General features: G+C 42.7%; 1 protein-coding gene across 1 annotated transcript in view; it reads right to left on the minus strand.

The window, feature by feature from the left end:
• LINGO2 (leucine rich repeat and Ig domain containing 2) overlaps positions 1-15,563 on the minus strand; it is a 557,882-nt gene extending 542,319 nt beyond the window's left edge. Inside the window, exon 1 of the mRNA XM_052778680.1 lies at positions 15,098-15,563. The gene's annotated coding sequence lies outside the window, so the exon portion shown is untranslated. The remainder of the gene's footprint in view (positions 1-15,097) is intronic.
• Positions 15,564-17,159: the final 1,596 nt, after the last annotated feature.

Genomic DNA, 17,159 nt, shown 5'->3' on the forward strand with positions numbered 1-17,159 from the left:
AGCAGCCTCATTCTCCTGCCACAGCAGAGTATAATATGTGTGCCTTTTCTTTTACAGCTATAACTGAAAGCAAGGCAATAAGGGAAGTCAGGGAAGGAGTCTTAGTTTGACTCTTGAGTCAAGTAGAGACAGAACGGCCTTAGGCATAACAATGCTTTCCTGTGTTATTAAAATCACTTTCCTAGCACTAAAAGAAAATGACTCATTTTAAGACTTCTTTGTTGTTACAGTGCAGTCTATATGACAGTTTCTTGTATAATTTGTTCACAGTTCATTCGGTCTCTCTTAAGATATTCACCAATTCAGTGAACTATATCCAGAAATGAATACAGAATGAAGTTTAGATTCCAACCACTGGTAAGACGTACTCATAACGGGGCTGCTAACTCAGGAGCTGGTGAACAAATGGTTTCCTCATTACAACGTATGCAGAGTCCACAAATGTAATTCTTTAAGCAAAACAGCTTGAGTGACACTTAGAAATCAGACACAAGCATATTGCACTCAGCTCTGGGGCCCCCAACATAGGAAGGACATGGACCTGTTGGAGCAAGTCCAGAGGAGGGCCACAAAGATGATCAGGGGGCTGGAGCACCTCTCCTATAAAGACAGGCTGAGAGTGTTGGGGTTGTTCAGCCTGGAGAAGAGAAGGCTCCAGGGACACATTATAGCAGCCTTCAAGTACCCAAAAGGGGGCCTACAAGAAAGCTGGAGAGGGACTTTTTGCAAGGGCATGTAGTGATAGGACAAGGGGAAATGGCTTTAAACTGAAAGAGGGTAGATGTAGATTTAGATGTGAGGAAGAAGTTCTTTACTGTGAGGGTGGTGAGGCACCGGAACAGGTTGCCCAGACAGGTAGTGGATGTCCTATCCCTGGAAGTGTTCAAGGCCAGGTTGGATGGGGCTTTGAGCAACCTGGTCTAGTGGAAGGTGTCCCTGCCCACAGCAGAGGCGTTGGAACCAGACGATCTTTAAGATCCCTTCCAACCCAAACCATTCTATGATTCTATATTATCAAACCCAGTAGGTGATAAAAGTCAGTAAGTATTCCTGTACTGATGTGCCTGTATCACACACATGGTTGCTGCATGAAGACATCAACAACAGTCTCAATATTCAGGGCAAATAATTCTCCAAACTAGATTCTTCCAGTTCGAAGCTAGCACCACTACTCCCTCATCCTGCATTCTACTTTAATCTGAAACTGCTAATCAAAAGCATATGTGAACTGACATCCTTTTGAACAAAGGTATTACCATGCCAACACCACACTCAGTCCTCCAGCATCTTCATATCAAAAATGATGGATTATGAAATAAACTAGATTTTATGGATTTCTTTGGCAACCCTTCATGAAGTTCCAAATTATTCATGGATAACTTCTGCAAAATTCATTTTCATCTATCTCTCTCTAAGGCAAATTATCATCACCACAACCAAATTTGCAGATTATTTAGGATGATAATTTCATAACAGTACTGAGATTAGGTAAGCATAATGAAATACATAACTTCATTTTTGAAAGTAATTTAAGAACAACCAGTTCATTTCATTTTCATTACAAAAAAAAAAAAGCCCATGTTGAAAAGCAATTCATGCAATAACTTTAATATTTTTGTTCAAAGAATGTATAGTTTTGTCTTCCAAAACTATTTTCTGAAAGTCTCAGGCTAAATACTGGTGCTTTTTTCTGATTGCATTTTATTAATAAGAAAGAAAAACAAGCTGATAACAAAAAGCTTTAGAGAACTGAAAGAATAGCCACTACATTCTGTATTATAATAAGCACTTAAAATTGCCACTCTGGAAAAAAGGCTTTAATTTAAAACTTTCCAATCTTTATACTATACATTATGAATACATGGAAGTATAAATTTAATTTTCACTAAAAGCTAGACCGGTAAGTCCTTTTTCTGGAATAAACCCCCAAATCACAAGCACAGCTCCAACCACCATTATAATTCCAAAAGGGTAGAAACCTTTGCAAATGACAAGTTCGGAAATGAGTGTCTGTCTCTTTAATCATTCAGAATTTGACAACAGCTAATGCCTACTGGCTACCATTACTGACAGTATTGGCACCTACTCTGGAGAGAATCCCACAGTGAGTTTGACATCAACAGAATCTCAGTCAACTTCTGGTTAAAAAACACCTTACAGTACTTCCAGACAGAACTGAAGACACCCCTGAGACAGCTTTACTGGAGATCAAAAGCAGTTCCATTTATATGTAGCCATTAGAAAGTGTACTCTGTTATACTGTTCTTCAAGTAAATGAGGAACCAGTCAGGCCTGGAGCCCCACTGTGCCATGGTGCCGTAATAACAAACCAACAAAATCCAGGAGTAAACCAGACAAATGCATAATACACTACCCTTTACAGAAGTCCTACTGAACTTTGTTACCAATGCATATTTAACTTCAGTGATAGACTCAGTGATGGTACCTTAAACTTTGAAAAGATGCCACATGCAAACAACAGCTCCTGCTTCCTTATTTTGGCAGGGTATTGCTGCTGATGGTTTTAGGTCTGCTAGGCTCTTTAACTTTGTGGTTGCTGTTTAGTAACAGTGTCATTGCAGTGATGGTGTCCTAAGTATACTTTTGAATTGGGGGTGGAGTTGTTACAACAGTCTATTCACAGAAGTTTGTTGAATAAACAGCATCAGCCATACACCTTGCTAGCGCTCCAGTGACAGAAGGGATTAAGTTATCTTACATCTTCCTGTTCTTTATGCACTTGGCTAAAGGCTGCATTGACAACTGAGCAATTTAAGATTAGAAAAGATAGAATTGACAGCTAGAAAATTTAGGATTGCATGATCACCTTCCTGCCAAGAAGTAAAAGACATGTTTACATGCTGATTTACAATTGGAGAAGATATCAGCAACACAGCAACTGAAGAATATTCTTATTGCAGCTTTTTTGTCTGACATTTTATATTTACTAGTCCTGGAACAGAGACTGTCAAACAGCATGTTTATCCTCTTGCCAAACACTTAACTAAAACACCAACATCTTTAGGAATTTAACTTTCCTCAAAAATTACTTCAGTCAAAATTTTTTGCCATTTGCCACAAATCCCAGAGAAATTATACCACAAAACCAGTAACAATTAACAATGTCATGTATCAGAGAAGAGAATGAATATTGTAAGAAAAGGAAAATATAACAACTTACAAAGACCATAGAGCAGTGCCATCTAGTGATTGCCACCATAAATATAAAAGTTTGCATTAATATGTGCTGCAAACAGAGTGAATACTATCAATAACTGAACTTCACTCCTGTCTTGCTTTCTGAGGCAAAACATTTGTGTAACAGGCTGTAAGAGGAATAATGAGTTCTATCAGAGTTCATGCACTTACCACTTCAAGAGAGCTCAGCATTTGTATTTCAAAGTAAAAATGCTACAAGTAGCAGATTCACAGGAAGAACCTACCATCATCCCTACCTACAAAGTGCTAGGAAAGGAGTTAATATTTTCAGTACTCTAAGAGTAACACAGAAGAAGTATCCATGAGCAATATCTCTGCTGTTACCTTTAAAGGATGTACTGATAATTATTAACTGGAATTAAACTATAAGAGAAAGAGGAAGGTATGTACGTAGTTCATACAGAGGTTTAAGTTATTTTCCTGACAGCTGCAGAAAATGGCCCTGTTGTACTCTAAGTGAAATACCCCAAGTGTCTAGTTAGGAACCCTGACTGTAAATATTCTTAAATATTGGATTGCTTATCCAAGCACATGAGAGAACACAGAAAGCAGAAATATTGCTCGTTTTTTAATTTATCAAATATTTACTGATCAGCACCTGTTGTTACCATATTTTCTGCATACTTTCTTCTAGAGTATGTATGTAACAACTACAAATCACTGGAATAGTATTTTGGGTCTCAGATTTCAAAATTGCACAAAAACGCATGCAAAACTGTGCACAACTCCTTCAAAATGGACATCAGCTTGAGATATGAGATGAGTAACAGGTCATTTCTGCAAGTATGAGCACAGAATCATAGAGCAGAAGCTTCAAAAGAGCTTGAAGTTGTGCATCTATCTCCTTACTGTAAATTCCAGTGAGCCTTAGTGTTCTCAATCCTTCTGGTGAGTTTGAAATGTAACTGTCGTGGTTTAAACCCAGCTGGCAACTAAGCACCCCACAGCTGCTCGGTCAGTCCCCCTCAGCAGGATGGGGGAGAGAATCGGAAGGATAAAAGTAAGAAAACTTGCGGGTTGAGATAAAGACAGTTCAATACGTAAAGCAAAAGCTACACACATAAGCAAAGAAAAAAAGGATTTCATTCACTACTTCGCATTGGCAGGTAGGTGTTAAGCCATGTTCAGGAAAGCAGGGCTCCGTCATGTACATAACAGTTACTTGGGAAGACAAACGCCATTACTCCAAATGTCTCCCCCTTCCTTCTTCTTCCACCAGCTTCATATGCTGAGCATGACGTCCTGTGGTCTGGAATATCGCTTTGGACAGCTGGGGTCAGCTGTCCCAGCTGTGTCCCCTCCCAACTTCTTGTGCACCCCCAGCCTACTCGCTGGTGGAGTGGGCTGAGAAGCAGAAAAGGCCTCGACTCTGTGTAAGCACTGCTCAGCAGTAATGAAAACAACCCTGTGTTCCCATCACTTTTTTCAGCACAAATCCAAAACGTAGCCCCATACTAGCTCCTATGAAGAAAATTGACTCTGTCCTAGTCAAAACCAGCACAGTAACTAATTGTTCTAATTTAAATCAACAGAAAGGACCACAATATTATGTATATATTGCAGGATTACTTTCTGCAGTTTTCTATTTGCTTCATGAACAGTACTGAACAAACAGTAAATTATAGAGTTTTGTCAGTTGCATAGCCTATGTGTAACAAAATGTACTGGTAACTTGTCACAAGCCCAAAGGCATTACCTAATTTTCACAGGTATTAACAATCAATTTCAAATCAGAGATGTGATCATATTGCATTCAGTAAAATGTTACAGCAGAACATGCTGTACTGAAGAAGACATATCCATGACACAGTTGCTCCAAACTGACTTTGCATGTCTGACACCATCTTTGAACAGGCTTTAGGAATTTCTAGGTATATTCTACTTCAGTGTCTCACTGTTCTGCTTCTCTGCCTCCATGCTGTTCCAAATACATACCCAGGGTGACAGTACTTGAAGACAACAATAATTAAATCTATTTCAATCAAAAGTAGAAAATTTTAAAAATACATGGGTATCTGCACATCCTCCTCTCTACTGTTCTGGTACAATATTTTTTCATGTGTCCAGAAAACCTATGAAATATTACTAGTACCAACAGAAATACTGTACAGTCAAGATGGATAAATTTAAAGCAGGAATGTAAGCTCTTGATATGTTACAGGGACTTATTTAGTGTCCTTCCATATATTGTTAATACCTAGCTAGCAAGTGAATAAAATAAAACTGTGATCTTGATTTCAAATTTAAGTGTAAAATCCAACAGCCATGGACATGATACAGATTTCTCATAGTGTTAGAGAACACCTATAATGATGAAGATTGATTCTCCTATATGGAAAGTCTCCTTACTTCCAGTAAAGTTCCATTTTCCAGTTAAACAAGAGCGTCTCTCAACTGCAAACTACAGCAACAGCTTCATTACTTTATAAGAGGCAACACTGAAAAAAAGTCATTATCCTTAGATGCACCAAATATTCACTACTGTTACCCTAAACTGAATGAGCAATGAACTGTTGGTGGCTGGTAGCTGTCAAATGTAACCATAATCTGTTTTCTTCAACTGCAGCTCCCACTTGACATATTCAAATGAAACAGAAAATCTCAAATACTTATAACAAGCTGCTTTAAAGTAAAAACAAGCAATACTAAGCAGAAGTAAAAATTTTAAATTGGGTTATTTTTTAATCTACTATCAAGTTTGTGTAGCATACTACATGATTATAAGGTGCTAATGTAAGTATTCAGAGGCTACTGTCTACCCAGACTGCAGAGTAACATCTCAACTGTTTTTAAGCAAGACTACGAAGAGTAGCATGTGCTGGTCAAACAGCCATGTAAGCCAAGCTGGTTAGCGGTGCAGTAACCAAAAGAGCAACAGTTAAATTGATGGTCCTTACTGTCTGGTACCCTTCCTCCAGAGCAATGTAAATTGCTTCAGCAGAACAGCTAAAGCCCCAGCGGAACGGCTAAACCCCCCCAAACACAGGCAAGCAATTGTATAAAATGATGTAATACATAAGATTTTTTTATGGTATTCAGAGCATGCACTCTTCTTTTTTTTTCTTGCTTTGCTCTTCTACTGCAGTTAAAAAAGGTCTACCTGAATATATACCTCTATAGTTTTGGAAGAGAGAAACTTTCCTGAAATTCTTACTTCAATACTTTTTGGTTAATGTATTATTAATTTCAAAATATTTTGTAATTCAAATTTATTTTTCCATCATATGACATTTTGTCTAATGGGAAAAAAGAAAATCATAGAAACTAGGATATGTATTATTAAATACCCTCATCATATCTCTACCTTTTCCATTTCAAAGCTTTAGCATGTTAATCTCAGTGTATACGTAGGACTTTAATTATCTACTCATCACAAGGATTTTTTCCCTTACCTGTGTCTGTTTTCAAAACTACAAAAACTGTTCACATAGGGAAAGTCCAAAATAATTACTGAAATAGATCCAAGTGAAATTTTTTCATCCTCCTTAATAACTTTTTCTTTTTCTTTTAATGTACAAACCATTTTAACTTGTCTTTTCATTGTAATTATTTGACGGGAGATATTTGATGACTTATTTTGCAGTCCCCAATGCATAACACTGCCCAGTACTTAATTATTTCAATGTCTAAGCAGAAATTATATCTATTTCTTCACAAGAACTAGTTTTTTGCAAAATCCCAAATTACTCTTGTCCTGAAAACTCTATCCCTAAAAGAAGAGGAAAGACCTAACAACTCAACACAACTTTCATATGCAGAATATGGTATGAGCAAAATAAAAAGCCTTACAGAAGTGTTTGCTGTAAACAACTACAATGTCATATCATTTACAATTTTTTTTTTTTTAAAGAACACTCATGTAACTTTGTCCCTCTAACCAAGCTGTTCATAAAAACATATGAACAGTTTGAAGGAATACGTTATCAATAAGAGAAGTATTTGATAGTAAGACTGCAATTGTACACTCACTTTTAAGTCATGCTGACAGTGAGAAGGAGGTTGGACAGAACTGTTTCCACCAGCAGATCTGCATACTTGTCTCCTTAAAGCAAGCAGCAGTCTCATATGCTCCTAACATGTTCATCTAGATGTTTTAGGATGACTTGATTTATTTTTCTCAATTACTCGTTTGGGGTTCGACTTATATATTACTAATTCCTGACATCATTTTCCTTCCTAATAGTTGGCTATCCTCCAGGTCAGACATAGTATTTAAAAATAAATTACAGATTCAGAATTTACTTAGATGCTCAGCTATATATTTCCTTCAGAAATCCTGGAAGCAGGCCATTGCACCCTTATGATTTACGCAGTTTAATTTCTGCAATTGTTCACTACTTTTTATCTTGATACCTCTTCTTCACTACCTTTGTAGTAACTCTAAGGTAACTACTTCCCCCTCGTCCTCTTCAGAAGCAACAGAAACAAACAGAAAATTTCTTGGTTTTTAAGCTTTCCTGAATCTACTTATCTACTTTATAACCTAGTGTAGCAAGCTTAATCAACTCCCAATTGGAATGAATTCTTGTTTGCACTATGGTCTGTTTACACCAGGAACACAGAGAAACTTTTATGTCAAATTAAACAGGTCCACTCACTCTTTGAAGGTCTGCAGTACCCAAACTGCAATAAATTAACATCTTCTGTCTTCCCATGTTTGCCTATAGCCTGAATACTCCTTTTGCATTGTAAGGTGTGCCAGTTCATGTGGGGAAATAGTCAAAATCTGGCACCAGACAGGTATTTTCTCACCACATTTGGTTGGTTACGCTCAGTATTACACACACACACAAAAAAAAAAAAAAAAAAAAAAAGAGGGATGACAATCAAAAGGACTATAAAGCTATAAACCAATACAGAATTCTTCTTATTCTTCCAGACTATATCCTGTACTGATCTAAACACAACTCACTTCTCATTGGTTCCTTCCCACATACAGTATTAACAGCATGGATTTCAAATCAAAAATCTATTCCTGTTACTACTGGTGAATGTAATCCTTTCTATTCAATAAAATTACAAATGTCATCTTTTTCTTCTATATAATTGCCCTCGTCTGGATAGCTACATGTAGCACTGGAGGCATTCAGAGGAACCTCTAAAGCAAGTCTTCTACTCAAACGTGGCCCTTGAAGATGAGCATTTAGTTTTCTGGATCTCCTGAAACTTTCTAGCACCCATGACAGGAATAGCAACATACTCTTTCCTTTCAGGACAGTTACCGCTATGCCTAGAAAACTGCATCACAATTTTTAATCTTAAGTGCAGTTAGTTACTTTTTAGGACAGCCAGCCACGTTGATGCTGGGAGGCCACAGGCTTGGCTGGCTCTCTCATTCCCAGACAGACTGACAGGCACACACCACCATGATTCCTGCTTCAGCCTTCCCTATTCCTTCTTCTTCAGAAACATGGGATTTTGTCACAAGCTGCCACAAAGCCTACCTCCCCTTTACTGAGGCTGTCAGCTGTAGTATGTCCCAGCAAAGGGTCTACAGATGGCCAAGTGGCAAAGTCTTACAATCTTGAAATCTCCCCCTTCTTTTTTCCTCCAGGACCTACAAGAAGCAGAATTTCTTCTTCCCAAGGCGCTTGTTTCTCTCCTTGTCTCTCTCCTTGTCTCTCTCCTGAGGTTAACTGCAGTCTTTATAACCTAGTCAGTCCACCTGGACAACCAGAATTCCAAGCTGCTACCTCCCAGCCTGACTACAAATCCTTTTGACAACGTCCTGCCCGGTGGCAGCAAGAATTTACTACACCATAAGCAATGACAGAAAAGTGGTTACAGGTCTCAGTAATATATTTAAATACTTACACACTTGTAAGATACAGGTACTCATTCAACCTACCTTTGGCTGGGAATTAACTAAAGACTTTGATAATCCTGACAACTTTTTTTCCAAAATAATTTTAAAAGTCTGAATGTTCTTATCTCTTTCAAAGATCTGAACTGTACACGTATAATTTCTCTTCATGGCTGTACCATATGACTTCAGTGCAAAAAACTCAGGCTATAAATTAGTTCCTGACATAATCATGGGTTCACAGACATTCGTATTTCCCTGGGTCTATCAACAGAATGAACTACTGTTCTAATAAACTGAAATTGGAGTCACTGGAATTAACTGACCTTCACCGGTATTTCCCATCAGACAGCCATAACAGTAAACATCCACAACAAGTAAGCATCATTCCTGAAGAAAAGTGTTTTAAACACACGGACCACTACCACCACTCAAAATCTAATGGGCTTTATTATCTACTACCATAACAAATTAATGTAGTCCCATGGACTTTAACAGGGCTTTGCTAATTGATGCAGAAGAACTTCCACTTTTTTGCTATATTCAGGGAGAGCCACTAACACAACCCACGACTCATGTCTAAATTCAAACTGAAAGCAGAGGTTGCAACAGGACCCCAAACAGGGTGAACTCACAGAGTTCAACAAAGGACACTACCTTGCAAATAGTATTCACAATAAGATGAAACATTGTGACTTATTTCCTAACCACAAGTGAATTTGTATGTTATGACTAGGTACCTTCAGCTGGACATTCCAGAACTCAAACCATAGGAAAATACTCCAGGACTCTGGACTGTTTGATCAGTATGACACATCCTTAGCAGCCTACTACTGCTAACAGGAATACACTGCATTGCAGTAACACTATGGTGCTAATAAACTGCTGGGCGCAGGCCAACCATGGGAAAATATTCACGTGTGCCATGAATGGGAGTCTACTTGACAGCTTCTTACAGAGGAACATAAACCTTCTTGCTTTAAAGGAAACAAAATCCCGAGAAAGCAAAACTGAGCTTTTCCCTAAAAGATCCTGTCTTGTGTAGCTCTTCATGGCCAGTATCTACTGCTGTTCCATGAGGACTTCACCAAATCACAAGCTGAAATGCAGTTTATGAAGCACAGCAATCAAGAGATACCATTTGCTGAAAGATTTATGCTGTTTTCTCAGAAACACGATAAAGTGAAGGAAATAATAGGAGGAAAGACTAATCAAAAGTTGGGAAAAGGACAGAGGATGACAGTCTAAGTAGCTGTCCAGTTCTAAGGCCAACATATTTGGTTTCTCTAGTGGCGTGATTCCCCATATCACACTCTCAGTTACAACAAAACTGTCAGAAAAAGGATTCCAGTGAAATCCCACTCCTCCCTAGAGATGGGGGTCTGCATTTGTAGAGCTCAAGTATGTCCTTTGCCCTGCCTCAGTAAATGCCACCCCTATAGCTCTTAAAAGTTTTCAACACTGAAGACAGGCATACTTAAGATGATTTGGGGCAAGAGGGGGGGAGTCCTATTAAGTTGCTATAATCTGAGCTGGTGACCACTGATTCCTCTTGAGCATTAAACATGAATATCACAACAAATGCAATTTTTAAAACTATAATTTCAAATGTAAAATGTATATTGCATAACATTGCATGCAAGAATTAAGATATCTTACCTACCGTTTTACAGGATACATGTGATTTTTTTACCATTTAAAAGAAACTGCCTTCACCTGAAGAATGGCTTTAAGAAGGCATGCAATTTTTATTTAAAAATGTAAAAATAGAACATACATTCATTGAAAGTAATAAAATATTAATCACAAGCTACTGTCATATAAATCCTAGCTAAACAAAAAGTAATAGAACTGTAGAATAATTATTCTTCTTTGTTCTGACCAAAGCACAGACATTTTGCAGTTAATCAAACAAACTCCACAATAAAGTCAGTTTTATACAGACAAATCTTTCTGCTGAATTTAATTCTGTTCAGTCCATTCAAATACATTGTAGTTTTATCACCAATGATGACAAAATTTTGCTATTTTATTTTTTTCCTTGCACAGCAACTTTAATTTTGAGATTGACAGCTAATAAGTTAAATTGCTTTATCTGTATAACTAAAAACCAATTTTCTCAATTTTATTTCTTTCTGGGAAATGTAATTGGCCCACCAGATGAAAACTCACATGCCCATTTCCTTTAGACAAAATTAGTCTTCTGAAATAATTTTTTTTTTTAATATCACCCTATTTTGACAATGCCATTTAAAATCCACTAAGTATGGTATGATTTTGCTTTTTCTTGCAACCCAAAACCAAAGGGACTTTCTTGTCTACTGTGAAGTGACTAAGAAAAAGATTAGCTAAAGTGCTACTCAACAGTAAAAAGCAGTTTAATATATTTCTATTTTAAATAAAAAATTAATTTCAATGCACCTTTATTTCTATTTGTATGTAATTAGGAGTATTTCTGGAAGGTGGGTTAAACTGTTCACTGATTCCATCTCAGGGAAAAGATGTTCACTAAGTATCCACACTGACCTACTATGACTTTCATAATAATCATCAAGCTGAAAACACAAACAGTGTATCAATATATAACAAGACTTGCCTACAATCTGCTGATACAGATATCTACTTCAAGTTTCAAAGGGAATGAGAGATTAGACTTTAATCAAATAACAACTCTGATCAGTGTGATTATAAATAATCTCATGAACTACTGCTATACAGGATAGTTGCTGAAAGGAAGAGGAAAAAAAAAATCATAGGATTTGCATTTTATCAACAGAAAATGGGTCACCAAAATGTCATTATACAACACTGATGACAGTTTATATTCTATGATTCCTCTCTCTACAGATTTTCATCATTAAGAAATGGAATTGTCCCCAGGAATCAAAAGGCTTATGAGATGGCAAGCAACTCAAACATGAGCTCTACTCAGTATATCTCATGGGAATAATATTGATATCTCAGCACAGAAAGCATCGATTGGTATGCTGCATGAATGTAAGTCTTGAGGAGCAATGCCTAGAAATTTCAAATACTTCAATTTCATTCTTTACAGAGTTATCTCATTTATTTTAATATTTTTGTAAGATAATAGTGAAGCCATTCTTTCCAGAAAAACAAACAAACAAACAAACTTGGTTTTATGCCTTCAAATTAGAGAAGAAAAGTTCCTAGCTAAAAATGCATGAGCTGAAAAGATTTTGGAAAATAAACAGTTAAACTACTCACTGTACTAATTAGAAATGAGCAATAATTTGTAAAGACTCATAATTAGACACAGCTTAGCCAAATCAGCCTTATAATGACATAGGGATGTCAATCAGTGACTAATTAGAAATAGAGTTTTCTTAAACGTCCTGAATATCTGTAAAAACGTGAAGAGAAAGTACAGAGAGTTAGAATGTATTTAACGTAATGTGTTATAGAACGAGTAGCTGAACAAACTCGTTGGCAAAAGAATGCAGCAATACACATACCTAGTATTGTATAAATTTACTGAAACTAATCCACTTATCCCCCCACTTGTCCCTCATCTGGATTTTTAATTATCAGCAACATCTAGAAGGAAATCTACCTTCTCACAAAGGACGAGCCAATGAACCAACAGATGATCATATACCGGGCCTTCAGAACTCCTTAACCTTTTCTCCCCGATTTATTCCTTGAGGTTCAGCTAGTCAAAAGGTACACAAACAAACAAACCCCTAAAACCAGGCAACAATCATACCGGCATGAATTATAAAAACCACCGCAGGAATCCTCCTAGAATCCTCATCAATACCATTGCCAATAACCACACCCACCCTGTGTTTATGTTATTTGAATGGTCTTAATACAAGATATGAAAGAGCCACTAACATAGACTTACATTTTTAAACTCGGCACACAGTCACTAATATTCCAATCTCCAGACCTCCTTACCTTTCTGTGTTGAGGAAAATGATAGGGCTTTAGAACGATGAACAGCAAGTTACTTTGTTCTTTTTTCTTAACTGCAGGATAACCAAATCCACGGTATTAGTTTGCAGTGGCATGCCAACATAGTACTAATTACAGTACTTGTGGACAGTTGTCTAAACTAACAAGCTTCTCTAATACTTTGTATTCCTTTACCTCTTGCTGTTACTACGCAGGATAACATTTCCACCTAGAGCGCTCTCACAGAATGCCTGGATTCTAGAACAGTAACAAAAAATCCTTGGTATGTTATACTACCAAACCACACTGTTCATATGTAGCAGATCACACCTTATTTTGTTCAGTCTACGTAGGTGTTATTCCTGCTTTCTCAGGAGGTAATTCAGAACAGTAAAAACAGTTTTCAGGGATCTTCTGTTTACCTAAAAGGAATAATATCACTGTTTGGCTGCACACAGATTAGCTACTGTCAAAATCACTACATTTCAAGTAAGAAAAGTAAGAAGGTGGCACAGTAGCTGAGGAGTCAATCATTTTAAGTGCTGATCTGAAGGAAAAATCCCATATCACATTCTGACTGGGATATTTACACATACATACAGGAGGACACACCTCCTGTGTGGTCCATTATGTAGCAAAGTAGACCCTGCCACAGCTTCACCTTTACAGGGAAGCACTTCCTGGAAAGGGTGTAGCCCCTAATAGAACTACTGGTGCTTTGATTGCATACAGCAGGGAGACTGACCATCTCTTTTAATTGTGTGGTTTTCACTGGAAGGTAGAAGCTCAGGAAAGTATATTCTTTTTGTCCACCTCCTATCGGATATTTTTTTTTTCTCATGTGGGTGCAGCTGTTGTTCCTGAATGATGAATAAAATGCTATATACTACTTCTAGGGTATACACAGCAGTTTCAGGTGAAATCTTCTTAGACACACTTTACATTGTAGACACCTCAGTCCCAGATGCGTTGCTGTAGGAAGCGGGGAAAGGCTTCAGAACTACTGGGTGCATGCTTTACAGGTCATGGCTTACCTCCCTGAACATTACATGAACTAATTTTCACTTCCATTCCCTTAGTGCTGTAGTTTTAACTGAAATAAGGACTTCATGGCTTATTTTCATGACAAAGCCACAAAAAAGCTGTGTGCTCCTCCCCCGCCCTCTCTGCCCAGCACTTGGCAAGCAATGCCAGTTCAAATATAATTTAATTTTGAAACATTGAGACATTTTCCTTTTTAAATGAGAAGGTCTTCTGAAAGAACAGCATTTTGAAATAGCAGCATATGAGACAGCACTGCAGTTCTCTGCTTGGCAAGGAAAGCTATAGGGGAAAAATGCTTAAGAACATTTGATGTTTATTCCAGCAACTATGGGACAGGACTTGCAAAACCCTGTAATTTAGACTCAAAAGACTGGAGAAACGATATAAGGGCAGGTGATTTTCTTGCCTTTGTTTTTCTTCCAGGTACGTTCAGGAGCACCTGCATGTACTTCAGGCTGCCCCTTTAAACCAAAGATATTCAGAATTTGCTTTGCAGAAGGTAAAAGTGTCTTTATCGCCTCTCCCCCCCCCCCCCCAAAAAAAAAAAAAAAAAAAAGGCCCACTTTACTGATGCACGTACTCCAGCGACATACATCCACCATGGCAGCGGACACAGGTGTGGAAGCATCTCTGCGCTGGCGACAAAGGACTATTGTGTTTGTGCCTCGTCGCTTGAAGCCCCCGGAGGACTCCTGCCCCCCATCACACGGCTCTCAGGCCAGCGGGGGAAGCTCTTCCCCGGGGCGGGGGGTGGGGGGGGTGGGGGGCTGTGATGCTGGGCACGGCGGCACCCCCCCCCCCCGACTGGGGCACCCCGACCCCCCACCCCGCCGCCGAGCGGGCAGCGCCGCCCGCCGCTCACCCGAGAGCCCTCGGCGGGGCTGGGGACGAGGCCAGCTCGGGAGGGCGGCGGTGGGGGTCCGCTGCGCCCCATCCCGCCCCCTCTCGCCCTCCGCAGCCCCCACCCCGGGGGTGCGCACGGCGGAGCGAGGGAGCGCAGCCCCCACGCTGCGGTCTACTCTCCCCCGCCCCCCGAAAGTTACTCTACCCCGACGGGCGGGCTCCCCGCGGCCGCCACCCCCGACGGCACCGGGGGGTTCCCCCGTCGCTTACCTGGCGGCTGCCTGGGCGCTCCCTCACGGCGAGCGGCGGCGGGGCGCGCCGCAGCCAGGGCTGCCTCTGCCGCCCCCTTCACAGCCCCCTCCCGAGGTGAGCGACGCGCGGGGCGGCGGCGGGGAGCAGCTGGGGAGCCGTGACATTTAACCGGGCGTGAACAGGGTCGTGCCGCCCCGCAGCGCAGGCGGGGGTGCCTCTCCTCCCCGGCGGGCTGGGCGGCCGGTTACCGCCCTCCTCTCCGCGGGCAGCCTGAGGCGGAGGGCGAAGCCCAGTCCATCCCCGGAGACCCAGCCGCAGCGCGCTGCCCGAGCCGCCGGCGGCTCCCCTCCCCTCCTCTCCTGCCGCCTGGCAGTCGCCGCTGCCCCTTCCCTGCGGCGGGAGGCGAGGGGCGCGGCAGCCGCAGCCGGGCGGCGGGGGCGAGGGCTGGCCGCCTGCCCCTCGGCGGGGCCCGGCACGAGGGGGACGGTGGCGGGCGGGCGGGCGAGCGAGCGAGCGGCGGGCGAGGCGACAGCGCCGGCAGCGCGGGGAGGCAGCGCCAGCTCGAGGTGAGGGCGGGCGGGGGGGGAGCTGGGGGGGGGACGTCTCTGTCAGAGGCGGAGCGGCTCCTTCCGCGCGGCGGCTCGCACACCGGCGAGTCCTGCCGAGGCGGCGGCGGCGGCACCTCGGGGAGGCAGAAGGGATGCGCAGAGGAAGGGGCGTCCGAGCCCCCACCCCCGTCGCTGGCGAGCCGCGGCCAGGCGCCCCCCATCCCCGGCGGCCGCTCCCCGCCCGCCGCCGTGCCGTGGGCAGGCAGCCGGCCGGCCGCTAGCCCTCCCCCGCCGTGAGGAGGGGGCGCGCGCGCGTGGGCGCGCGCGGGGGGGGCCCCCCCGGGTCCCCCGCCTCCGCCGCGCGGGCGGCGGCGCCGCGGTCGGTCGCCCCGCTTCCACCCCTGCTCCCGCCGCGCCGCTTCCCGGGGAGGGCAGGGCGGCACCGCGGCGCGGGGCCACGCCGCGGGGGTCGGAGGCCCCCGCGCCCCCCCGCCTCCGTGGGGTGCCGCGGTTTGGGGGTGTGTCTCCCCCGGCAGCGGGAGGGGGGGGGGGGGACGCGCAGACGAGGGGGAGACCCGCGCGGCTGGGCGGCCATTTCCAGGGCGGCGGGCGCGGGTTGGCGGCCGGCGGGGCCCCACGGCCCGCGCCGGGACCGTCCCGCTCCCCGCCCGACGACACGGCTCGGGCAGCGCCGGGCATCCTCGGAGAGAGGAGGGCAGGGTCCGACGGAGCGAGGTGTGTGGGGGGGGCCATCTCCTCGGGGAAGCCCCGGCGAGCGAGGGCTGGGGCCCGCCGCGGCGCGGCCGTGGGCGCGGGCCCGACAGGACGCGTGCGGCGGCTGCGAAGCAACGACCGCCGCCCTCGGCCTTGTGTTCCGCAGGTGGCCGCGCCCGAGGCCTCCCCGGGACCGCGCTGCGGAGAGGACGCTGGCCGCGTTGGTGGTGTGAGGGCGTCGCCGGCCTCTTAGCCGCCTGCCTGGCTTCTGTTTGCTCTGGAAGAACTGTTGCTGCTCCGGTTCCTCCCTGCATTTGCAGAAGTCAGTGCTGCGTGGTTTCTGGAGCTCGGTACCCCACTTTCTGTTTTTTTGAAGTAGTTGCATTTAACACATTTTTTAACGGAGGATGTGGAGTGTGAGGTTCGTATTCAGTAATTCAGGAGCAGCAATGCCAGTTGCCTAAGGTGATTCTAAGAGTGATCTTTTGTTTCTTTTTAATTTTTTTTTATCAGTAGCAGATCGCATCATTGTCCATAGAAACCTGGCTGCAGGCTGCAATCCTCAGAAACCTGCATATTACGGAAGTTGTGAAAAACGGGCACATTTAAGGCATTTCTCTTACCAGTAGGAGCACTGACATGAAAGTTACAGGTAATTGAATAACTGTGAGTCGGTCAGGTTTTTTGCCCTCTCCCTTAAGTTTCGCATATATACAAACCTGTGCATATACACAATTTGCATAGCTTTTTGCTAACATAGGGTAGGAGGTAAATGAAATTACATATAGCGACATCCTTCAAAACCCAGGCACAAGTTT

This window comes from Harpia harpyja, chromosome Z (genome assembly GCF_026419915.1).
Source record: "Harpia harpyja isolate bHarHar1 chromosome Z, bHarHar1 primary haplotype, whole genome shotgun sequence".
Classification (NCBI taxonomy): domain Eukaryota; kingdom Metazoa; phylum Chordata; class Aves; order Accipitriformes; family Accipitridae; genus Harpia; species Harpia harpyja.